Here is a 26,381-nt window from a genome sequence, read left to right on the forward strand (position 1 = left end):
GGAAAATAAGCTTAATTTGGATTAAATGAAACAAGATTTTACTTTACATTGAAGCTCAAGAAATAGAACTGTTAAATTTATTAATCCCAAAAAAATAAATTTAACGTTACATTTCAAATCAATGAGACGCACTCACTCACTCTCACACGAGCTAAATACTTACGTCTAAAAAAAAAAAACACCTTAATTAAACTCTTATAACTAGAAAATACACAAAAGAAATACTATAGTCGATGAATGCTGCGTATCACCAGATGGGTGGGAAGACTGGACTAACTGTGAAGTGGAGTTTGGGTACTAGCTGACCTCTCACACTGCGGCACAGGACCTTCCTCCGTCACAACAAACACAAGACTGCTAAGTCGTGGGAAAGCGGAGCACTCGGCCGCATTTTTTAACGGTCGAATGAGGAAGCAGAGGCGAACAATAAAAAACAATAGTATCGCTCAGTACAGCACTTAGTGACGTGCATTAAATCGGTCACTCTTTGAAAACGGTGACGAATTATTTGAAAAGTATACTCCGATAATGGAGGGAGAAACGGTTAGCTGAGCGATACACAGTGAGTTTTCCACTAATAGTTCGTGGTTTCTCACAAAAAGGAAATGTCGCGAATTGATTCGTGACATTCGCCTTGAAAATTAAATCTTTCTTCCTTCAGAAGAAAGATTTCAATATACATACATATACATCCTAACTCAGTCACACAAGATTCACACTGTGGTGTGTGTGCTATCCTGCTACAGGAGTATGTCGCAGTCGCCAGTGAGCGAAAAAAACCTCGTATTTACGTTAATAGAAACAAGCTTGAGGGAAAAACTCTGTGACGACTGTGAAAATCCTGTACTCAGGTCAAACTGAGCGAAAGTTCGCTACATTTACATTAACAACTAATTGTTATGTGGCGTAGTGTGTGTAATACACGGTGTAGGTGTGACAGTTGTAGTGTAACTGTACCTACGTGTAAAATGACACAGTAATACAAATTCATAGTAAAATAATGATGACGAGGCAGAAGAGAAGGGGCGGCAGCATGCAACAGGAACGGCCAGCTGATCTGCACGGCAATGCTGCACCCACCAGCTACACCTGTGAAAAGAATTAAGGTGGAGCATCAAAACTGTTATTTCTCTCTCTCTCTCTCTCTCTCTGCCTAGCAATCAGTACTTGTCATTATTAACCAGGAAACGTAATTCTTGAATTCACAAATTGCTTAGAACCCTTATAGCTTACTGGTTAACGCTTTCATTATTAACCAGGAAACGTGCCAGTTCTTGAATTCACAAATTGCTTAGAACGGGCAGTTTACTGATTAACCTAACATTATTAACCAGGAAACGTGCCAGTTCTTGAATTCACAAATTGCTTAGAACGGGCAGTTTACTGGTTAACCTAACTCTACACTTACGAGTAATACAGGAAGCTGAAAATCGCTACGCAATCTCGGGCAGGTCACGTTTTAACACCCACCGTGGGTGTGAACACTCATGTGGGTAATGTGCATTCTCCGGGAATCCTCAGAGAGGCCCACAGCTCGAGACATTCCACAAGGTAATTCATACACAGCCTCGGACTGTCTCTGCAAGGTTCTCAAACTTCCCCCTTAACTTATGGTATACATGTATGTACAAGCCCTGGATATACTGTGTCCTGTAGGGCCAACGAGTGAGACGTCTGGTCTACACTTTTAACTGGGAACCAGGCTGGTCCTTGGATTACTCAAATCGCTTAGGATGCCTATCTTACGGAACCCAACATACAACAGTTGCTAGTTAGTAAGCAGTTAGTAAGTGAGACATCAGGTCTACACCCACATTACCACTACCCTGTCTCTCAACTGACTCAGAGATTACAGGTGTGGTTAGAAATGGCACAGGAAGGGCATGTCCCTGATTAGTGGTGATACTTTGGCACACACTGCAAGAATGGACAAAACTATCTATGTCCCGTCCCATTCCTGGCCAGAAAAAGTCAGCTCGGATACGGCCCTGGGTCTTCCTTTTGCCCATGTGACCTCCTGAGGCTGAACAATGACCCCATTGTAACACTGCTAGGCGGTACTTGGCGGGAACGACAAACTGCAGTCGAACCTCACCCTCGGGTGTTCGTGACTCACGGTAGAGCCGTCCTTGTTTACGAAGGAACTTGGCTCGACCTCCCCGTGAATACTTAATCACTCGACCCTTTTGTTTGTTCCGCACGGTAGCAAGTGTCGGGTCAGAATGTTGTTCTTGCACAACAAGTTGGCTACACATCAGATCTTGCGGCGATTCAATGATCACTGGGGTGACACAATCTGGAGCCTCAGCCATGGCTCGTGTTACCGCAGCAGCCGAAGTCTGAGTAGCGTCATCGGAGCAACTATCCTTGACTCCTTGAATATTGCCTACTATTAAGTCAAATAGAGGCTCTGGCATGACAACTGCGAGTGTCGGACCAGTATAAAATGGAGATGCCACCTGGATACATGCCTCAGGGAACAATCTCACTGATCCATCAATAAGTCTAACTTGGATCTGTCGACCTGTATACTCATCAGGCCGAACTAAACTCTGCTTAACAGAGCAACCTGAGGAACCATTGTCTCTCAGGACCTTCACAGGAATGTCTCCCACAAACCCTGGCTGTACAAGGAAGGTACTGTCACCTGTGGGAGGGCCTGTGGAGGAAGCAGCTAGCCACTCATGAGGCTGCTGAATTGATGTGGCAAACGTTGTGCCTTGAGGGTTATATTGGGAAGATGGAACATTGGCCATCTGTGGAGAGGGGTTCACTGTCACTGTGGGACTAGTGAACTGTGGGGAAGTACCCACACTGGTAGGGACGTGACCACCGTGCTGCTGCTGAGGAATGAAGGCTGCATTCGCTTCCTGCCTCTTTTGAGCTGGTGGTGAAAAAGTTTGTCCCGACGGTCGGTTGCGTGGCTGATACTGCTGCTGGTTAGGGTACTTGTTGTACCTCTTCCACTCAGGTTTCTGAGTGTTTTGCCCCTGGTCCTTCCACTGCGGTTTTGGACCTTGGCCATTATTCTGAGAATGGCCTTGTTGCTGGGATTCAGTCTGAGACGGCTTCCCAGACTTGGCAGTATCTTTTCTGCTCCAGGTGTTTTGCTTACGAGCTTGATACCCGTATGCAGTGCGTCAGCCTTCTCCATTTGGCTGGCATCTTTCACCTGGCAGATCTTAAGCTGTGCTATGAGCTCAGCAGGCCACGACCTCTCTAGCTGTGTACGCAGCATAAGGTCAATTATCCCCTCACGCGTGGAAGGAGTTTCATCTTTCTCCATCCACTCACTTAAGTAAGCAGTAAGACGGTCGAGGAACTGAACAGCTGTCTCCTTGTCTTGGAGACGAGCTCGCATGAACTGAGCTTTGGCGTCGTCTACTGTGAGACCATACGCCTTAATGAGTGCAGCTTTCATCACTTCATACGTGAGATTGTCTCCACGAATTCTGTGGAGAATATCGAGGGCAGGGCCCTCAAACAGGCTAAGAAACTGAAGCCGCTTAGCTGCATCATCGAGCTGGTAAAGCTGAGCCATGTCTTCAAATCGAGCTATGTATGGCTCGATTCGCTCGCCATCTTTGTATGGGGGAAGCTTGATGTGTGGGGTCGCCATAACATGTGCAGGGAGAGCGCTCGTGGAGCTTGAACCAACTGCACCAGATGTGTCTGAAGCCAAGGAATCTCGCTTGAGCTTCAGCACTTCAAGTTCATGTTTTTCTCGTGCTTCTCGCTCGGCACGTTCGTGTTCTCGTTCTCTGTCTCGTTGTTCACGCTCGTATTCGCGCTCTTTCTCACACTGCTCTTGTTCATATGCACGCTCTCTTTCACGCTGTTCGCGCTGTTCTCGCTCGTGTTCCAAGTCGAGTTCGCGCTGTTTTTGCTCGTGTTCACGCTGTTCTCGCTCGTATTCGCGCTGAATTCTACGCTCTTCACGAGCATCTTTCTCACGTTCTTGCTCGTAATTGAACCGTGAGAGTATGTATTCTTCGATTTCAGTTGGGTCCGTAAGGCCCATATCTTTGGCTTCCTGTAAAAATACGGTGGTAGCCATGTCGCTAACTCAATCTAAATAACTAGCGACTCAGTACTGATTGCTGCTTCGCAAACGAATGCTAATAACCACAAGTAAAGAGTACAGACACAAGCTAGTGGTGACCAGTCTTATCTAGTTAACTGGCAAAGAATAAATCAAAAGTGTAAATGACTGGGAAGACTCAATAATAAACACAATGGGTACGGCGACTTCCCAGAAGCGAATAAAATTGTCTGGCGTTACCAAAATAAACTAGAGTTAAGTACTCTATGGATTGATAAAGCAAAATTCACTTGCTAAATTAACGGTAAACACCAGTAAGCTTGTGCCTATAAACTTTAATAATAAATACCTAAATATGAATGAGTGAGCACTATCTCGTGAATAGCTTTAGAGCTAGGAGTTAATATCCTGGAATGAGGTCGCCAATTGTCACGGGATTTTTAAAATATCAGGGTAATTTTGATATAAATGGTTAAATATTATTTAATTTGATAATAATATTCAATAATATTGAAGAGCAGAGACAATGATTGTCTTGCTACATCAAGCAACGATTACTTTACGCTGACTTGCTAAGATTCTCAAGAACGAGAATTTATAAACTTTCTCAACAGTACACAGCAGAGACTAATTACTCACAATTGCTGAATTACTGTACTGTTAGCCTCTGGAGAAAGTTACATCACCCCTGACAATAAATAACTAATACTAACATCAGGTTCTTGCCGATGCTTAACTCCCAGATGGCACAACGGATATTAAGTTAATACAAGACTGGTCTAAGTACCAGTTATGAAAGCAAACGTTTTTGCAAGCTAGGAGCTATATGGAAAATAAGCTTAATTTGGATTAAATGAAACAAGATTTTACTTTACATTGAAGCTCAAGAAATAGAACTGTTAAATTTATTAATCCCAAAAAAATAAATTTAACGTTACATTTCAAATCAATGAGACGCACTCACTCACTCTCACACGAGCTAAATACTTACGTCTAAAAAAAAAAACACCTTAATTAAACTCTTATAACTAGAAAACACACAAAAGAAATACTATAGTCGATGAATGCTGCGTATCACCAGATGGGTGGGAAGACTGGACTAACTGTGAAGTGGAGTTTGGGTACTAGCTGACCTCTCACACTGCGGCACAGGACCTTCCTCCGTCACAACAAACACAAGACTGCTAAGTCGTGGGAAAGCGGAGCACTCGGCCGCATTTTTTAACGGTCGAATGAGGAAGCAGAGGCGAACAATAAAAAACAATAGTATCGCTCAGTACAGCACTTAGTGACGTGCATTAAATCGGTCACTCTTTGAAAACGGTGACGAATTATTTGAAAAGTATACTCCGATAATGGAGGGAGAAACGGTTAGCTGAGCGATACACAGTGAGTTTTCCACTAATAGTTCGTGGTTTCTCACAAAAAGGAAATGTCGCGAATTGATTCGTGACAATAAACATGAGTAAAGTTAGGGTGTTTGAGAGGAATGAAGTCACAGAATGTACAATGAGATTGGATGGTGAGGATATGGAGAGTGTGAGTGCATTCAAGTACTTGGGTAGTGTGATGAGTAACGATGGAACTTTGGGGGATGAAGTACGTGAAAGGGTACAGCAGGGAAGGAAGGTTGTTGGTTCACCGAAAGCAGTGATAAGAAATAGGGAGGTGAGTATGGAAGTTAAGAAGTCACTGCATGGTAGTATTGTGATCCCTACCCTGACTCATGGAAGCGAGGCGTGGACATTGCAAGAGGGGAACAAGTCAAGAGTGAGAGCAGTGGAAATGAGTTACTTGAGAGGAGCATGTGGAGTGACATGGAGGGACAGGTTGACGAATGAAGAAGTGAAGGAACGTTGTTGAGTGGGTGTGGATGTGGTTGAGAAGATTAGGAGAAATACACTGAAGTGGTTTGGACATGTGGAGAGAATGGAGAATGAAAGACTAAGAGGGTGTATGTAGGTGAGGTGGAGGGAGGGAGAGGGAGCAGTAGACCGAGGATGAGGTGGAGGGATGGAGTTAAGAGGTATATGAGGGAGGGGGGGGTGAGTTGGGGGGACGGTAGTCAAATGGTGGGTGACAGAGCGACTTGGAGGCGTTTTGTCTGCGGCCACCCTTTGCAGGATTAGGGCGTCGGGCTATAGACAGATAGTTTCCTGTCGCTTATCCAGTTCTTTAACCATTAAAGAATGTTTTCACCATTTCATACTGATCTTTCTTTTCTCATTGATTTGGTGCATGACACTATTTCAAACGCTTACCGGAAAAAAAAAAAAAAAAAACGTATGAAATGGGCTGATATTTCCATCCACTATGATATGACTACAGAAAAATTCGATGTGCTTCGTAACAAATGATGTCCCAGATCTAAAGCACTTCTGGCCATTTCTAATTACGTTATTTGATTATATGATATATATATATATATATATATATATATATATATATATATATATATATATATATATATATATATATATATATATATATATATATTTATGTGTCCGACTCTGGGCATAGGCTTCACAGCCTACTATCAAGGCCCAGCAGTCCTCCTACATACCATACACCTCTACATGTCACCTCTTCGGCGCTAACACCCACCAACCATATTGAATACATGCTAGGGCTGTCTCATGCAGGACTGGTGTATTGGTATTAGCTGAGGCATTTTTACGACATGTCGGCGGGTCTTCTGGTAGATCAGTAAAGCCTGATTTAATGAAATTCAAATCCTTAAACTGTTCCCTGCCCCAGCCGGGATTCGAACCTGGGTCCGTCAGGACTACAGGCCACCTCTCTACCGATTGTGTGTGTGTGTAAGAAAATTTTACTTCGATGCGTCACGCGCGATAGACAAAATTTTTGCTTGGTATTTTTCGAACACTCCCTGGACTAAGCCAGACATAATGGAAAGAGAATTAGGTTCATATCTATTATTGTTCTCGTGAAAGGAAGGAACAAACGGAGACAGACAGACACTCACAAACACACAAAACAGCTTGACCTTAATGTTATATAGATGTGCCTCGTTTGACAGTCAGAAGATAATTAGTGCAGGTGTGTAATGCACAGAAGACTCACTCATCTGCAGTCGACAGTGTTCTGCTGATCGAGGTATTTTGCACATTAAAGTACGCCTGTGGTTCTTAAACTTTTTCGGATCCGAGAACTACGACTTCATCTCCAAGTCATCCTGATATCTCCTGTCTGATATTATTACCCTTTTCACTTTCAATTACCTGTAAGTAAGAAGTGAAAAGGGAATAACTCCGAACAAACAGCTCAGTTCTTCGGGTTCTTTTATTTTAGTTTTCAGCAGAGTAACATTCATACACAAATTTTTATTTGTGCATGAATGTATTAGGATGGACTAAATTAGCCTTGTTTTCAAAATGCCTTTCTGGATACACCCAAGACTACATTTCGATACCCTCTAGGGCTATCGAGGTACTGCTTCAAGAATACCTGGGATAAGCCCTCTGTGTGCATTTATTGGGATTAAATTAGTAAATATCTTGAGGTCTAAGTGTAAGCTATTTATTTGCTTTTTAAGTTCATCGATGTTAGGCTCTTAACTTACTTGTGTGTGTGTGTGTGTGTGTGTGTGTGTGTGTGTGTGTGTGTGTGTGTGTGTGTGTGTGTTTTCCTTGAATATCCTGTTGTAGCCAGTAATTTATTTCCATGTTCGTTTTGGACATGAGTTCAAATATATGAAAATATATACATACGTTGTGTACAGTAGATCAGATATTTATCCTAAGGTGCTTTATGGAAAAGTTTCTGGAGAAGGGAAAGAAGGTGTGTGCGGCCTTCATGGATTTGGAGAAAGCATATTGCAGAATAAACAGACAAGGAAAGTGGAAAATATTAAGAAGATATTGAGTAAATGGCAAGCTGCTGAATGCCGAGAAGAGTATGTGTGAGGGCGCTAGGGCTGCAGTGCAGGTGGATACTGAACTGAGTGAAGTTTTTATGTGAATGTTAGAGTGAAACTTAGATGTGTCATATCATCATGGTTGTTCAATCTGTATACGAATGGAGTTATATAATGGATACAAGGTAGAGCAGTGGATGTTGAAGTGGCCCTAATGAGAGAGGTTCGGAAACTTCCTATTCTGTTGTTTGCAGATGATAATATATTGTGAAGTGAAGACGAAGGGGAACTGCAAGGCTTTGTGAATGAGTTTGGGAGTGTATGTAAGAAACGGAATCTAAAGATGAATGTAGGGAAGAGTGAAGTTGTGGCCTTAGAAAGAAATGAAGTACTGAATGCACCGTGAAGCTGGATGGTTAGGGAATGGAAAATGTGAATGCATTTAAGAACTTGGGTAGTGTGATGAGTAAGGATGGAAGTATAGAGGATGAGGTGCTTGAAAGAGTACAAGAGAGAAGAAAGTTTGCTGGTTCTTTGAAGGAAGTGATAAGAAACACCGAAGTGAGCATAGAAGTAAAAAAGTCACTGCATGACAGTATTGTGATACCAATTCTAACGCATGGAAGCAAAGTTTGGACCTTGTTGGATGGACACAAGTCAAGAGTGAGAGCAGTGGAAATGAGTTAATTGAGAAAAGAATGAGGAGTTACACGGAGAGACAGACTGACAAACGGGGAAGTGAAGGAGCATCGTGTTGTGTATGTGAATGTATTGTAAAGAGTTAGGAGAAATACACTGAGGCAGTATGACAATGTGGAGAGGATGGAGAGTGAGTGACCATATCTCATACCAATTAATCTGGCCAGGCATGTATGACAACACTGTTCCGGCCGAGATGCTGATTGGCTGGAGGTGTTTGTTCGATTTTGTTGTTGCTAAAACTGATAATCTTTTTATTATCAGATGTGATACTGAGTTTGTCGACAATACAATCGTCAAAAGCAATAAGAAATCCTTTATATACATATCAACAATGAAATTTTCGTAGGACGATAGAGATATGAGTCAACAAAGTATTATAACAGTCCAAGTCAAGGTCAGAATTCGAACAATTCCTTTAAATCTCTGATACTCCGTAATATAACAGAAAATTAAGGAAACCTGCTTAATCTAAGCGTTGGTATAACACATTTAAATTTTAAGATCAGTCCGTACTGTGATAATAGAGGATATATAATGAAATAGTTATCCTTTAGCCTACTTTGATTTTTCACGATTTTTTCAAACCTCCCTCCCCGCATAACTCGTCTTATCATTAGAATTTTTAATTATTCAGAGTTATGGCACGATTTAAGGGTGCGGACTGATCTTAAAATTTAAATGTGTATTATATCGACGCTTAGATTAAGCAGGTTTCCTTAATTTTCTGTTATATTACGGAGTGTCGGAGATTAAAAAGGAATTGTTCGAATGCTGACCTTGACTTGGACTGTTATTATACTTTGTTGACTCATATCTCTTATCTTCCTACGAAAATTTCATTGTTGATAAGTATATAACGGATTTCTTATTGCTTTTGATGATTGTATTGTCGACAAACTCAGTATCACATCTGATAATAAAAAGAGTATCAGTTTTAGCAACAACAATATCGAACAAACATCTCTAGCCAATCAGAATCTCGGCAGGAACAGTGTTGCCATACATGCGTGGCCAGATTAATTGGTACGAGGTATAACGACGAAAGTGTATGAGAGTGAGGTGGAGGGGGTGAAGGGGAGACCGAGAATGAAATGGAAAGATGGAGTTGAGAGGTATAGGAGAGAGGGATGTGTGAGTTGGAGGAAGGGCAGCATAATGACAGGGAACAGGGCGATATCAAGGCGATTCGTTTGTGGCCACATTTTGAGGGATTAAGGCGTCTGGCTATAGACAGACAAATATACATACGTATCATATTTACTGATATAGTTAAACTCTAAATATAATGAAATAAGAAATAAATAAAAATTTAAAAACTGGTTTAATGACCCTGGGCTCTGGGATTGTGATATACTCCCACCCCCCGAAAAAACGGACATTTGTGTAAGACTGTGGAGAGTGCAGACGTGTTTGTGTTCGCTATCTCTATTTTTTTAATGGCTATCCCACGCGTATTAGTTTTATTTTGTACCCTTCTGGTTGCTTAGGTTAGCTACTCCTGCTGGTTAGTTTGGTACTGTAGGTGCTGTATCTCTGAAATGAGTTAGTCCTAGGCTACTTGTCTGTCGAGGGTCCCTCACACTGATTGCTCTGGGGTGAGAACCATCACAGATGTGGCATCCCAAGACTGGTTTGAGAGGGTAATCTCATCCTTGGTTTTCTTACCCAGGGTGTATTGTCCCATGTCCTCCGCGAGGGGAAGGGGTGGTAAGTCGGTAACTAAGGCAGAATCCCTTGACATATCTGCCCATCAGGGTAGGAGGTGGTACTGACAACAACTAAACTGTTGGACGGACTGACTACTCCCAGAGTTACCGTAAAACATGCGACTCTTGTATAGCGACATGCTGTTGGTTCTACTTCCAAGGCTAGTCTTGATGCTTTTCTTATCAAGAAGGTAACTGATGGCTGTACTGGTGAAGTTGAACAGGTAAAAAACTTGCTTGTGGGCACTTCTTTATTAAAACAGGAAATTTCACTCAGGTTAAAGACTTAATAAAGCTGTGTAAGCTTCTTTGTTACGATGCTGAGTCGAGTATCCCTCATTCCATGAAGTCCTGAAAAGGAGTTATCGCTCGCAGATACTTCAGGGTTATGGGCAGGGACGACATCATAAATGAACTTGCTGATTACTAAAATAGACTTCATTGTTGCGGCATCCTTATTGTTGCTGTATCATCACCATAGCAATTGAAAATAAGGTGGTGTATTGCAGTCACAAGAGTTTTCCTTAACAGGTCTTCGAAACTAGAGCATTCTGTATTTGAAATCCTGGGAAGCAAATACATCAGGAAAGGGGGTTGCGCTGCATTCTATGCTCAGAGCAATACATTACACATTCATTAAAATCGGGAGATGTATATCTGCGTGTTAACTTCTAATATATCACTACCTCATGTTATTCATTTTACGTAATTCTTAGCGTGATATAATATATATTTTATTTTATATGACGTAATGGAGGCTCAGAAGTTTTACCATATATTCACCAAGTTTTCATTGAACGTATATCAGTGCAGTGACGAAAGCAATCTGAAACTCTGCCATCACTTCTTGGGGCGACTGTACAAGAAATCACAAGCATCTAAAGACGCCTACACATCTACAATCAAGTAACCACAACCACAACAAGTTAAGAAACAGAGCTGTAGGGAGAGCGCTAACTCACAACCCACAACCACATCGATCCCCACCTGACCCAACCCTTCTCCCTAACCACCCTCCATCTCCACCACCACCACAACTACCAGGAGATGCTGATGGAGGGGTGAAGGGGCAGACGATGCAGCAACTACCAGAGCCCTCACTCACCACTCACCTCATTCATCGTTACTCACTCACCATTACTCATCGTTACTCATCGACCATCACAGCTACCAGCGTGAGAAGTCGACTTTGTGCAGTGCCAGCGTTTGCTGAGAACATCATAACACGTCAATCAACCCTAAGCCAACACCACGGCGCTGAGTCTCCAAGGGTGACATCATTCTACCTCCTGACTGGGTGTCTATACTTTAACTTATTTTTCCCAGAGCTTCAAATATACAGTCCCAGTTTTTTTTTTGTAACATCACAAATGAATCACCACTGTCCTATAGGGATGTATTGGTAATACGAATAATGAACACTTAGCGTAAGATATACAGTACAAATATTGTATTTACAACAATCAGACTAAGTAACACATTATAAAGTTATTAAGGAGAACAGGGTTAGAGGAAAAAAAAAAACAAATACAAACAAATAGGTAGTGAGATATCCTTTTCACACGCCATTTACTTCTTTAATTTTTCTTACCACATTATACTATTTCTAGTAACAAATTCATCTATGTAATAACTTACGTTCATACACCTTCTTCACCTATTTATATTAAGTCTATTACTGATTATTAGTACCAACAGTAACACACACACACACACAAACACACACACACACCACACACACACACACACACACACACACACACACACGACATATATATATATATATATATATATATATATATATATATATATATATATATATATATATATATATATATATATATATTATCAATTGCTATTCATTGTCGTTATCAATACAATTATACATAATATAAGTGTTTCATGATGAGTTGCTTAATTAGTGATTAGTGCTATGACTGGAATTTTTTTCAACACCACCAATTTTATTGCCGGAGGAGACATCATCTGATTTACCCAATGACAATTCACAGTTAGTAGAACAACAGGAAAACGTAACAAACACACATAGTTCTCCATGAACTAAAGATAAAGAAACAAACACTTCTGGAATTGAGGATAATGATGTTTCTTGGATACTTTTCTCTGATGTAGAGACCATTAATTTTAGCTCTGACATACACACCTATGAAAACCTACTCACGAGGGTTCACAGGTCAGGAAACACTTTCGCAACTATTCCTTCCCATAACAACAAAGGACTTCAAGTGAATATGACCAAACAGCCAAACACCATGGCTAGCGGAGATAACACCACAGTTCCAACTTCCCCACCCCATGGCTATGTTTATTGTGAGGATAAAAATCTCACAAAATTATCAGGCACAGAAAAGGATCACATCGACGTGAGGTCCTTTATAAATCAATGTGAGCGACTTTTTCTTAAGAGACATATAACCGATGAAAGTGAAAAGATAGCTGTTTTTTTCATCATGGATTAACCAAGAAATATGTCCAGCTGGTGATCTGCTTAGATCTGATAACCTCTTACGAGCTCAGACATATGATGAGTTGAAGACAGAATTCCTGAAGAAATTTTGTGGAGGTATAAATTTCTTGCCAGATAAAATCCCAGAATTACATAAGATTGTGGGTATTATGAGACAACATACAACAAACCCTGTCTTACGTGAAATAACAGCAGATGTATCGACAATTAAGGGAACACTGTTAGCCACTACAGAGAACTCAAACTGGGTAACAGATGATGGAAAGATGTAACCGATGCCTGTCGCAAACATCCTTGGTTATGTAGTTGCACTGTGTAAATTACCTGATAGGGTATTAAAAATTGCTAAAACCATCACATACACCCCAGGAATTTTGCTGCATTTTATGAACGAGGTAGAGATGAACTGTAGCAAAGCTGGGGTGAGTGAAATATCACCACTCAACACAAACAGAATGAGAACTACAGACACAGAGGCAGCTATAAATACAAAAACAGAACAAAAACGATCGTGACCCAAAAACAGACAAACCAAACAATAACGGACATCGAGGAAGCAATCTCAAACACCAGGGAACAGGCAGCCTCAAAAGTTTGCATGTAGTCGAAGCAGAAACCATGCCACAGAAAAACCAAAATATGTCAAGTCATCTCGCGGGTCATATTAGGGAGATAGGCCTTCTCTATGTTATTATTGTGCAAATCCTGGTCACACAAAATCTAAATGATACATTAAGCTTCAGCAAGATCGAGACAAAGAAAAAGGGATGCAACCATACTGTAGAAAACACAATCACACAGGACTGCTGGATATCACACTGTAAAACAGTTGAAAGGATAGTATCTGTTTTTAAGTCGAGGGAAAGGAATGCCTCGACAAAAAATGACCATACATAAAGAACGGCAAGTCTAAAGCGCACATAGGACGCATGCTTGGAAACGAGTGTATCTTGGTACCCGCTTCCTGTGAAGATCAAAATATTCCATTATTCTTAGATTCAGGCTCCCCAGCGAATTTAATAACAAAAGAGGAATTAGAGAGGATTTTTAGAAATAATAAGAAAGTAACTTTCTTGGAGGAATCTGAATTAGACTTATATGCTGTAGATGGCAAACAAATAACTGTAAAGGGCACGATAAAGTTAGACATCAGTTTTACAGAGAGTAAGACACCAATCTCTGCTATTTTCTATATAGTAGAGAACTTAGCAATTAGAGCTAACATGTTACTGGCCTTGAGAACTATGAGGAAAGAGAATATAATTTTACTTCCACCTATGAATGGGATTGAACACAATAATGAATTCATAGAGGAATTTTCACCAGAATTGTCACCCAACAATGGTAGAAAATCGAAGGGAGTTGGAACGTTCAAACAACTAAACATAACTACTCAGTCAGATGAGGGTACACATGCACTCAAGCCAGCCCTCCCAGCCCCTTTGCCCAGAGACCGAGGTGACAGTAAAACCCCAACAGTATTCTCCGGACATTTCACCAATGACGTAGTTATTCCGCCTTGAAAGTCACCATAAAGAGTAAATTGAAGAATGGTACTGTTCTTGTCTCAGAAGAATTATGTAAAATGAAAGGACTCTCGGTGGAAAACGCCTTTATGTCATGTGAATAACGATGGGAAAACTCATGTGTTCGTAATTAATCAGATGAATGGAGAAGTGCAGGTAAAAAGAGGGACTTGTATATGCAACTTAGAAACATGTCCTGCTCCTATACGGGAAATAACTATAGCTGGAACTTCAAGTAAGATAAATCTATGGACAGAGAATGCATAAAGGAGAATTTGATTCACTCAGGAAACTTTGATGCAGAAAATGATCTACCAGATTTATTACAAAACACCGACAAGCTGTAGCATTACCTGGAGAACAATTAGGGTGTACTAACCTGAATAAACACAAGATTAACGTACACCAGGACACACAACCAATATATGTACCAGCCTATATAGTAGCACACTCACTACGTACCCTTGCAAATCATTATGTTGATGAATTGCTTAAACTGGGTATTATTGAGCCATCAGTCTCCCAGTGGAATGCCCCATTATATTTCGTGGCTAAACGAAAGGGAGAAATGTGTGCTGTAGTAGATTACCGTAAACTAACCAACACACAATCCCAGACCGGTTTCCTATGCCTGAATTACCCCTTCTCCATGCTGACTAAATAGGAATCTTGAAGGCATGACTGTAGTGAGGGTGGTGTATATGAGTGTGGAAGCGTTGTGCTGACTATGTTTGTGTGCGGAGAGAGAGCGACAGCGACAATTATTTCATTCCCATGCTACCCAATAGGAGTTGGGAAGGGTGGTTTGTGTTGTGAGATTGATAATGTGAAACTGAGAGTATTGTTATGCCTGTGTTTGCTTGTGCAAGTGTCTGAATAATTAAGCTATCCGAATGAATCGACAGGATGCAAAAACATGTCAATATATGAAATGATACTGTCAAATCCTACCTTGAATGTCTTCCACTTTCGATCTAGGATTGAATAAAGAATACAGCAGCACGTGGGATCAACATGTTAACCACTAACCCACTGTGGTTCTGTGGGTATTACAGAACATTGCCAACATCATCATCATCATCATTCTGGCCAAGTGCTTATTATCATGAAACGGGTGGTCAACATCCAGAAACATATAAAGAAAATATACAAGTAGAATAACTGTCATCGGAGTGCTTAGTGAAATGAGTCGTAAAAATATTCACTTAATAATTTTGTGTTTGAAACAGTCAGCAAGCCAGATATATATATATATATATATATATATATATATATATATATATATATATATATATATATAGATAGATAGATATATATATATATAGATAATTTTATATAGATAGATAGATATAGATATAGATAGATATAGATATAGTGGCTGAGAGCTAAATAAATTAAGGAACAGCATTTTGGAGCCGAATATTAATCTATCTATCTATCTATTGCCAGACGCCTCAATCCCGTTTGTGGTGGCCACAAACAAATCGCCTCCACGTCGTCCTGTCCCCCGCCATTTCACTGCCCTGCTCCCAACTCACACCCCTCTCTCTCATATACCTCTCCACCCGATCCCTCCATCTCATCCTCGGCCTCCCCCTCCCTCTTCCCCCCTCCACCTCACTCACATACACTCTCTTCGTCAGTCTTTCACCCTCCATCCTATCCACATGGCCAAACCACCTCAGTGTGTTCTTCATAACACTTCCTATCACATCCACATCCACACCACAACACTCCTTTATATCCTCATTCGTCAGCCTGTCTCTCCATGTGACTCCACAGGCTCCTCTTAAATAACTCATTTCCACTGCTCTCACTCTTGACTTGTGTCCTTCCAACAATGTCCAAGCTTCACTTCCATACGTTAGAGTTGGTATCACAATACTGTTATGTAGTAACTTTTTCACTTCCATGTTAATACTAATCGCTCGCCAGAAAATGCTGTAGGCCAAGTTAGAAGCGCGGCCCCTTCCGGGGGGGCCGGGCCCCCATGGGGGTGGGGGGGTTGGGCCCCTCCAGGGGGGGCGTAGGGCGGCGCCTGACCCCAAGGGGCGGCGTCCCCTGGGGATGGCGGCGCTCCCCCGGGGAAGGCCGGGGACTGGGTCTTTCCAGGGGGTGGGAGGCCGGAAGAATTTGGCCATATATTGATACAATGAGGGTTTCATGTTGATAGTTCAATCCGTTCATTAGATATAATGGGAACACACACACACACACACACACACACACACACACACACACACACACACACACACACACACACACACACACACACACACACACAGGCGGACAAAAACATTATCGCTCTGCCTTGGTAAAGGCGGGCGATAATAAACAGAGAACAAGATATATAGACAACAGAGATAGAGAGACAGATACATACATAGGCAGATGGATACACTGTCAAATACAGACCAGCTAACACAGATAATCATATTTTTAGTCATTTGGAATGACATATCTGTTGAATTACAACATTCTGAGGGGCACTTGTATTAAGTTTCAGCATAGGCATTTGTTGGACGGGGTAAAATTACGGCTTGTTCTGGGTTTGACTCTCTCTCTCTCTCTCTCTCTCTCTCTCTCTCTCTCCGTTTTTCTTCCCTTATTTCTCCTGTCATATGCTTCTTCTCGCCATCTTCCCTTTCTCTCTCCCTCTCTCCTCCTCCTTCTCACAATATCTCCCTCACGCATGACTACTCTTTCCCACGACTCAGTCCTTGCAAGTCTTCTTATGGTGGGCTCAGTTTTTTCTTAGTCTTTTTTCTTGCGTTGTACAAATGTTCTTTCGTAGAAAAACCGTGTTTTTGGTTGTGGAAGATAGATATGTACGAGTATATGGAAAAACTGATGAATTGATAAACAGATTGATAAACAGATAGATAAATGTACTTATAATAGATACGTACGTATGTACACAATACAGACAGGGAGAAATTGAGTACTGTCTATGGGATCACCATCATCATCATACCTCTTTTACCACGTAAGTATGGCGGGAGGAAAAGTAAATCAAGTGTATAAACAATAGAGAGAGAGAGAGAGAGAGAGAGAGAGAGAGAGAGAGAGAGAGTCGGACAGGCTTCCAGTAACTTCTGAGAAATTTGGTTGATGAAACACTGAGACCATTGAGTGAAGTCCCTCACTAGTTGGAAAGATGTTTATTGAACTTGCTTAATCCTTTTTTTTTCTTTTTCTTTTTTCTAGATGACAGGGATATTAAAATACCAGAAGACTCTTGTACTACCTTTCATCCACACTCTCACATCACTCTTTAAGTCTTCTCTCTCATGTGCAAATGGAAAGAGATGACAAAAAAAAGAATATTCAGTTATCCAACACGAGGGCGTCTTCACTTATTCAAGTATGTAGTTACCAAAAGTTCTCATATCCTCTTTGTTCATCCTGCACACTTCAGAAATAATATACTTTTTTTTTCTATTCCTGGATCTGGGGTTATGATGATGATGACGATGATGATAATCATCATCATCATCGTCAATATCATAAAAAAATATATAAATTGTTCATTAAGGTGTAAGTTTAAAGTGTGTGTGTGTGTGTGTGTGTGTGTGTGTGTGTGTGTGTGTGTGTGTGTGTGTGTGTGTGTGTGTGTGTGTGTGTGTGTGTTAACAGTATAACTCAAACAGTTCTGACCCATGTTAAATGAACCTGTTGCAAGAGTTCACAATGAGCCTAAGGGTTGCTCTACTGTTGTTGTTTGTATATTTGCCCCACAACATAGGTGGGGACACGGGCAAACAAGAAAGCCCGTCAGAGGTGGGCATGACTCGCACGAACTTGAATTAGCGAGGGGGAGTATAGTCCCTGACCGTGCTGAATAGAATGTTGAAAGGAGCACGGGCAATAATGCTAGCAGCATCCATAAATTCATCCCCAGACCGTGCCAGGGCTGTGTCGAAGTGAGATCTGAGCATGGTAGTGGCAGGGCAGTGAAGCACATAATGAAGGAGTGGCTACTCGCATCTGGCTAGACAATGGGTGCACGGGTCTAGCTCTGCACCAACAATCTGTTTGTAGCAGGGAAACCCCAGATGTAAGCGCCGGAGCCTCACTACAAGATAATTAGGTATACCTGGGTGGGGGGGTAACAGCAGAGAATAGGAAGTGGCGGTGGCATACCATGTAGCAGAGCGAGAGCCCTCCGTGACCCAAAGCCGCTGGTCCTCTAGAGACAGCCTGCCGATGGTAGCAGTTAGAGTGCGGATGAGGTGCGAGGGGCCAGGTCGCAGTGGGAATGTGGCGTCAGGGAGAGAGCAAGCTGAGCGTGCTGCGTCATCCGCAAGCTCATTGCCATGGATACCAACATGTCCAGGGAGCCAGTGAAGGATGATAGTTGCGCCCCTGCAGACAAGAAGCGATGCAAATGTATGGATCACTGTCAGAAGAAAGATGTTGTCCCGAAGTGAGAAAGAGCGTAGTCTCTGAAGGGAGGAAAGAGAATCAGTGTGAATTATGACTCGATGGTGATGATGGTGATGAGCATGGCGCAAAGCACCCAAGATGGCAGCAAGCTCCGCTTGGAATGTGGAGACACCCTGGGAGAGTCACCAAGATTCCACCAGTTGCCCAGAAACAAAGGCCGCTCCAGCAGTGCCATCAGAGGAAACTGAGCCATCAGTAAAATAGATGGCTGAGTCCGGTAAAGCCAGAGTCGCTACTCGACTTAGACCCTGCTGACGGAGGAGTGCTGGCATGGAGGAGAGAGGTCTAGCCTCCAAGGGACCGATAATGTGAAAATGAGGGGGATCCCATGGTGGTGGATCAGCATACCCAGGAAAGGGGAAGTCAGGATCGTGACAGAGGCTTGCAGCAACTCCCAATCCATGAACAATAGCAGCCATATTGCGGGCCAAGTCACGCTGAGGGGCGTGTGCAGGTGGTCGGCACATAAGGCGTTTTAGAAGGGCTGAGACAGGCAGGTGGGGCCAGCACTGCACCAAATGCAGAGAGATGATCATCACTCACAGCGCAATACGATGTGCCAGAGGTGGCAAACCACCCTCCATTTGCAGATTAATGACCCGGGTCCAGTGTGGAGCGCCCAACATGACACGGAGTGCATCGTTCTGGCTGACCTCAAGAGATCTAGATACTGGTGGAGCGAGTCCAGTCAGACAGATGGCACTGTAGTCCACCAGAGATCAGATGGCGTGAATATAAAAGGTCTGGAGGACAGAATACGGTGCCCCCAAACTCCGCCTGGAGAGATATCGAAGAGTAGCCATGCGGGCACATTCCCTCCAGTACCGAACATGGCAGGCAAAGGTGAGACCCCCATCTAGCCAGACCCCCAGATACAGGTGGACAGTGACAAGGGAGAGCTGATGACCTCCAAGTAGCATTGAAAAGTCTGGGGGGTGGAGTCCAAAAGGCAGACACTTTGTCTTGGCAAAATTAATCTTCAGCTCTAGCTCGGTGCACTTGGCATGCAGCCGAGAAAGGGCCAAGTCTGCCTGTGTGAAGCAGTCCCTCCTTGTAAAGACGAGGGCCAGATCATCGGCATAGCAAAGAAGAGTTATGCCAGGCCCATAGTCCACAGTTACGAGCCCCTCCATAAAGACGTTGAAAAGGAGAGGGCTCAAAATGCTCCCCTAGGGGGTGCCATTGGGATGGAGATGAAAAGGGAAGAGGTGTCCCTGAAAGCGGACCCCCGCAGTGTGATCACGGTAAAAGTCCCGGACCCAGGATAAAAGCCTGCCTCCCACACCCCTGGCCGCAAGAACCGCCAGGATGACAGTGGGGCTTGCCAGTTCAAAAGCCTTCTCAAGGTCAAGGAAGACAGCCATTCCCCTTCCTCCCCTCAGCTCCCCAAGGAATGACACAAGGCAGTGAGTGGCACTCCTGCCTGGATGGTAAGCATAAATCCTTGGTGCAGCGGTCCCAGCCGCCAAGCAAGACGAGCCCGCACAACCCTCTCAGCCGTTTTAGCAACACAGCCGAGAAGGGAGATGGGGCGCATGGCGGCGGGATCGCGAGGCTTTGGAATCAGGTGGATGACAGCCATCTTCCACTACCTTGGCAGACGCCCCTCAAACCACGAGAGATTGATCAAATCAAGCAGACGGTTGCTACCGCAATCTCCAGCATGGGACAGCACAGAGTACGTGAGCCCGTCAAGCCCTGGCGCAGTGTCCTCCCAGTGCTGCAGCGCTTTCTGAAGCTCTCCGCTGGTGACTGGACAGTCAGCAGGGTCAGGCCTATCACATGCTGCCTGAATAGCTGCAGTGCGAGAGGCAGACAGCTGCACCTGTTGGGCTCTGACAGACCACGAGAGATTGGAAGAGGCAGAGCGGTCAGCGAAATGCTGAGCAAGATGGCCGGCCTCAGCAGCAGGGTCAGGATGGGAGGGCGGACGAGGAGGACATGGATCAGAGACGGACCTGATTCTCCCCCACATCTCACAGAGAGTGGAGTGAGAGTCTAGGGTACGACACCATCTGATCTACGCCTCCTCTTTAAGGCGGCACTTCTTGGAAATCACATGCCGAGTGACAGCAACCAGGTACCGGCGGTGAGGAATTGTACAGCGCAGCCAGTACTGCTTGCATGCCGCATTGAGCCTCCGGTTCAATTCCTTGACCCTGTTGCAGTAGAACCAGCCTTCTCGGTAGCACCTCGCCGAGCGCCACTACAATGGAATGGCGAGAGAGGCAGCTTGTGAAAAAATACTCGCTACTTGATCCGCTCGGCTCTTGAGGTCTGAGGCGGGAGGAGATGTTGCAAAGGGCGCCATGAGAGCACGGTCAAAGGCTGCCCAATCCGCCTTGCATAGGTCCCACCGTGGTGGGGGAGGCAGGAGGGGGGCAAGAGGCAGGCCAACAATAAGAGCAAAGTGGTCACTCGCAAGGTGGGGGTGGAGTGACCATGATGCCAAGCCTGCCAGTGGGGCTGAGACAAAAGAGAGATCGAGGTGACCTCCCCCAGTATGGGTGGGCTCTGTCATGTTATTTAACAGGGAGACACCACCCATCTCCAGAACTAAAGAAATGTGCTGTCCTGCTTCACTGGACTGAAGAGGTGATGATAGAAGGGCGTGGTAGGCGTTAAAGTCACCCTCTATATACACAGCTCCTCTGGCAGCCTGGGAGAACAGATCACCCAACTCCAGGGTGCCCCTCTGGCTCCAGTATACATTATATACCGTCAGGGGTGACGTTGCCAGGTGTAGAACCACGCCCTGGACCTCCACATCAGATCCACAGAAAGGAGGAGGGTCACAATCTGTGCATGGAATGTGGTCCTGTACCAGAACTGCACACCCTCGTGTGACGCCACGAACATATGGGGGGAGATGGATTGTGTAACCCGAGAGACGAAAAGTGGAACTATCTGCGAACGGGGTTTCCTGCAGTAGGATGACATGAGGGCGGTCCCTGTTGGCCGCCTCCTGCAGAAGCAGGAGCTTGTGCCGTGCTCCTAGATAGTTCCACTGAAGGAGTCGAACCGGGGATCCGTCCCGCCATCTGGAGACAGACAGAGAAGGTGTATCATTAAATCGTGAGGACCGTGAAAACCTGAGGATGAGGGCACCAGCCACACCCTAAAAATTCTCCTCTCGGCTAATTTTCACCATTCATAAGTGTATTCATATTTCTATCGATATATGTCCTAACATTATAGGGTGTCCGAGAAAACTTTCGAGCTGTGACATTGGGAATTCATTTAACTGTGCATGAGTATATATTTTCCTTGCCTTAAGGTGCTAGTATTTGATTTTCCCCCCTTTTTTACATGCTTATCAGCTAGAAAAAACATCAACAAAGACGATGATGTAGGTTTTATGGTGATGAATACACGTATGAATGGTGAAAATTAGCCAAAAAGAGAATTTTTGGGGTGTGATTGGTGCCCTTGTCCTCAGGTTTTCACGGTCCTCGCGATTTAATGATACAACGGACATCCTCCGGCAACAGAGGTGAGGCCATGTCTGTTGAGGGCGCCACCGATGGCGTCAGTTGTTGCCCTTGAAGGGGGCAAGGCCGACTCTGCTGAGGGGTGGAAGATGGGGCAGCGGCATTCCGGGGCTCGGCTCGCTTGAAAAGAGTGAGCCGGCCTGCGTGGGGGAGTCCGTGGTCCCCCTGTAGAGCGAGCCGGGCAGCGAGGGGCAGGATGGGTGCCAAGGCCTTGCAGCTTCTTGTCGATCGCTTGATTGATAATGCTATTGGCAGCAGAGGCGATTGAGGCCGCCTTTAGAGTAATCCCCAGTTTGAGGGAGACAGCTTTGGCAAAGGCCACTGCAATCTCGGAACCCAGGTCCCACAGATCCTCCGCCGTGAAAGCGAGGACCAGTGAAGCAAGAGCGGTGGGTGGGCTGGGTGTGGAGCTGGGTGGTGGTGGCAAAATTGTCGGTGGCTGACGGTGCCACGGTGGGTGGTAGTGGCAAAGTGATCAGTGGCTGACTGAGCGCTGCTGTGGGTGGTGGTGGGAAGGTAGACGGCAGCGGGCGGTGGATCTCTGCGGTGGTCTGGCCCACAGTGAGAGCTGAGGGCAAGGGAGGGAAGTCCTGGTCACTGAGGGCTGGTGGGTGTTGAGCGAGAGGGCTGCACTGCTTTCCCCAGACAAAAGTGCCTGGGGGAGCCGGATAGGCACTGGCAGCCTGGTGCTCTCGCATAAAAGCAACCTGCCTCTCTTGACCCTGGTTCATGCGTTGAACCCTCGCGGGGCAACTGCGGTGCCAGGTGTGATGTCGACCTGAGCAATTGGGGCACTTGGCGGCAATCGGTTCTTTTGCCTTGAACTGCTGCAGGCACTGTTCTGTATCGTCTGTGCCACTGCACATGCCGCAGATGACGGGGCGGTTGCAGGTGGCATGGTGGTGCCCGTAGAGGTGGCACCGGTAAAAGCGCAGCAGTTCCAGCGTGAAGGGGCGGAGATGGAAAGTTCCCCAATTGCCCAGATTGAGAGATGGCACGAGAGGCCCCCGCAGGGTCACACAGACCTGCAGCATTTCCTCCCTTGTTTGCTGATTTTGACAGCGCTCTGCTGCCTCTACAAGAGGGTGCCATAAGAGAATATCCACTGGCATGCGCCAAGGATATCCCATGACTGTTGCCTTCGTAGTGTGGGCGTCCTGAGGGAGCTCAATGAGCCTGACAATTGGGACGTTCTCCTCTGCCACTGCCTTCAGGCGTAGGTACAACTCCTCCTCGGTGGGGATCAGCATGCAGCTGTCGTCACGTCCATAGTGATTCAAGGCTGTGAGGCCCGGTAGATGGTGCTCCAGTGCCGTGACTGCATCGTAGCTCGTGCTGTAACCCTCCTGGAAGGGAACATGAAAGGCCGGGAAGGACAAACGAGGAGGCGGAGGAGGCACGACCGAGACTGAGGGGCGATGAGCAGAGGGAGGCCGCCGTGGCGCCAAAGTCATGAATGCAGGAGGAGCAGCGTTTTCCTATGGCGCTCGCCGTGGTTTTCACGCCACAGTGATAAACCCGTCAGCATCAGGAGAGGCAACAGATGTAGCAGAAGGGGCAGCTCCAACAGGAGAACGGTGAGCCATGGGTGACTGTGCAACCCAAGCTCCATTGCGTGCAGCCAAAGCAACAGGTGGAGATGACTTGGCAGTGGTAGGTGCTTGGCGGCATGGGTGCTGAGCGTGGGAGGCAGCTGTACGGGCAGCACCAGAGGGCGTGTTGCCGGAGATGGGAAGAGGAGCCGAAACGGCTGACTCCATCGGCTCATGGACATGTGCAACCTTCATTGCACATGCCGAAGTGGTGAGGGGGGCTGAGGCGATAGCCAGCGCGTTTGGAACAGGCCCTGTCTGCTGAGGAGAAGGGGAGGCAGAGACGTCACCAGACGTCGATGAGTGAGAGCTTGCGTCCAAGAGACACTGCTCTCGCTTTGCGCCTTGTGTGGCAGCAGGGCGGGACGTCCTCTGCTTAGAAGGGGATTGGCAGGCCGGCCCTGTGGGCCTGGGGATCTGGGTCTGTCTCATGTCCCTGAGGGACAGACACACAAACACACACAGACATCACTCACAGAGACACCCAGAACAGATACACCAACACTCACTCTCAAAACAATAAACCAATAAAAAAACGGCAGGTCCCTACAGTGACGGGCTACCTATGCTCCCCGCCCTCTAAAGCGCGACTTAGGAGGCCCCGCCACTGCCCCTTTCGGGTCTTCCCTAATCTAATAGAGCTTCTCTCTGCGCTTCCTATAACCAGGCCCTAATGGCCCCCCCTCATGGAAATGCCCTAACGGCACCCCTTCAGGGTTCGGCTTCATACCACGCAGAGAGACACTAACGGCAGCCGGAAAAAAAACACACACACACACACACAAAAACACACACACATACACACAGAGGGATTCAAGCTAGGTGGACGTGTGACACCAGCGCTCCGTACCAATCACGGCCAGTGGCATTACCTAAATAGTTTCTTTGTATGAGTCAAGCTCAGTACCAGGTTAGACTAAATGATTGTTAATTATAAAAAGGAAAAAAATAATAAGTTTCAACAAGACTTGTAAAAACAGGAAATAGAACCAAGACGAAAGAATACGCTGAGTCATCTCTGAGGTTTGTTTACAACAAGACGGAGATTGTAAGTATATGCTTTGCACTTTAAGTATTGCAAAATGGATACATACTTCAGTAAAACAAATTTGGAAAAGAAAAGGGATAAAGGTAAAAAGCAAAATGATGATTTCTACCAAGAACTGGTTGAAGTAGAGACCCACAATAGACTGGTTGAACGTGTAAACAAACTAGAAATGGCTTTCAAAAATGAAATTGATGAAATAAAGAAGCAGATGCACTTGCAAAAGGAAGAAATAGAAAAACTAGGAAGGGAGGCAAATAAGAAAGACACAACCATCAGTGAACTAACCGTGGAATTGAGTACACTTAGGAAGAAAATTAGTGAAATGGCAAGTACAGTAGTCAATCACGAGAGTGTTATGGAAGAGTTCATAAATGACACAGAGACAATTAGGCAAGTTAGCAGTCTTATTGACCAGAGGAGTGATATTGAGGAGAAGATAACACAAGTAAATGAAGCTGTGCAAAGCTACAAAAATGATGTAGAAACCACGTATGCAGAAATGGTGAAAGTAAAGAAAGACTTAGAAACAAGGGTGGAGGAAAAAAGCATTAAAAAGGAGGTGAAAAGAATAATCCAAAACAATCCAAAGTTAGTCAGAGATTCAGTAGAGATAAACAAATCAATAGTAATCACTGGTATAGAAGAGGATGAAGTTAAAAACAAGATCACAAGAGACAAAAAGGAGATGGCAAATGTAATGAGCTTACTGAAAGAAGTATCAGAGGAAATCTGTAGTAAAGACATAGAGGAACACAAAAGGTTAGGGAAATACGAGAAAAGCAAGACAAGACCTCTAAAGGTGACTTTCCAGAGTGTAAACACTGTGGAAGAGATACTAAAAAATGCAAAGAATCTTAAGGAAAAAGAGGAGTTCAAAAATGTATGGATAAAAAGATGTCTAACACAAGAGGAAATGGAATTACTGAAAGAGAAGAGGGACGAAGCAAAAACAAAACATGAGGGAAGATCAGAAGAGGACAAGAAGAATTTTTTTTTACAAAGTAATAGGATTGCAGGTACGAAAGTGGTACACAAACAGGATGGAAGAAAAAGGAGGAAGGTACTCGTAGTAGAACCATGTCAGGACAAGTATATAAACAAGATGATAAAGTTGATGTACTCAAATGTGGATGGAATGGTATCTAAATTACTAGAGATGAATGATTATGTCAGAGAAAATGAACCACAAATAATATGCCAAATTGAAACAAAATTAATACCAAGGATATCAAATGACATACTAAACTTAGAGGAATACAATATATGGAGAAGAGACAGATATTTAAAAAAAGGAGGAGAAATTATAATATTAACTAAGAAAAATCTAAAAGTCAAGGAAATAAAACTAGATATACCATCACAAGCAGAACTGATTGCAGTAGAGATCGACACATCTGAAGGTAAAGTAATTGTAGCCAATTTGTACATGCCACCCAGATCAAACACATGGGAAAGAGACGAAT

This window comes from Coenobita brevimanus, chromosome 53 (genome assembly GCF_032717465.1).
Source record: "Coenobita brevimanus isolate Jiangsu-jjx chromosome 53, ASM3271746v2, whole genome shotgun sequence".
Taxonomy (NCBI): domain Eukaryota; kingdom Metazoa; phylum Arthropoda; class Malacostraca; order Decapoda; family Coenobitidae; genus Coenobita; species Coenobita brevimanus.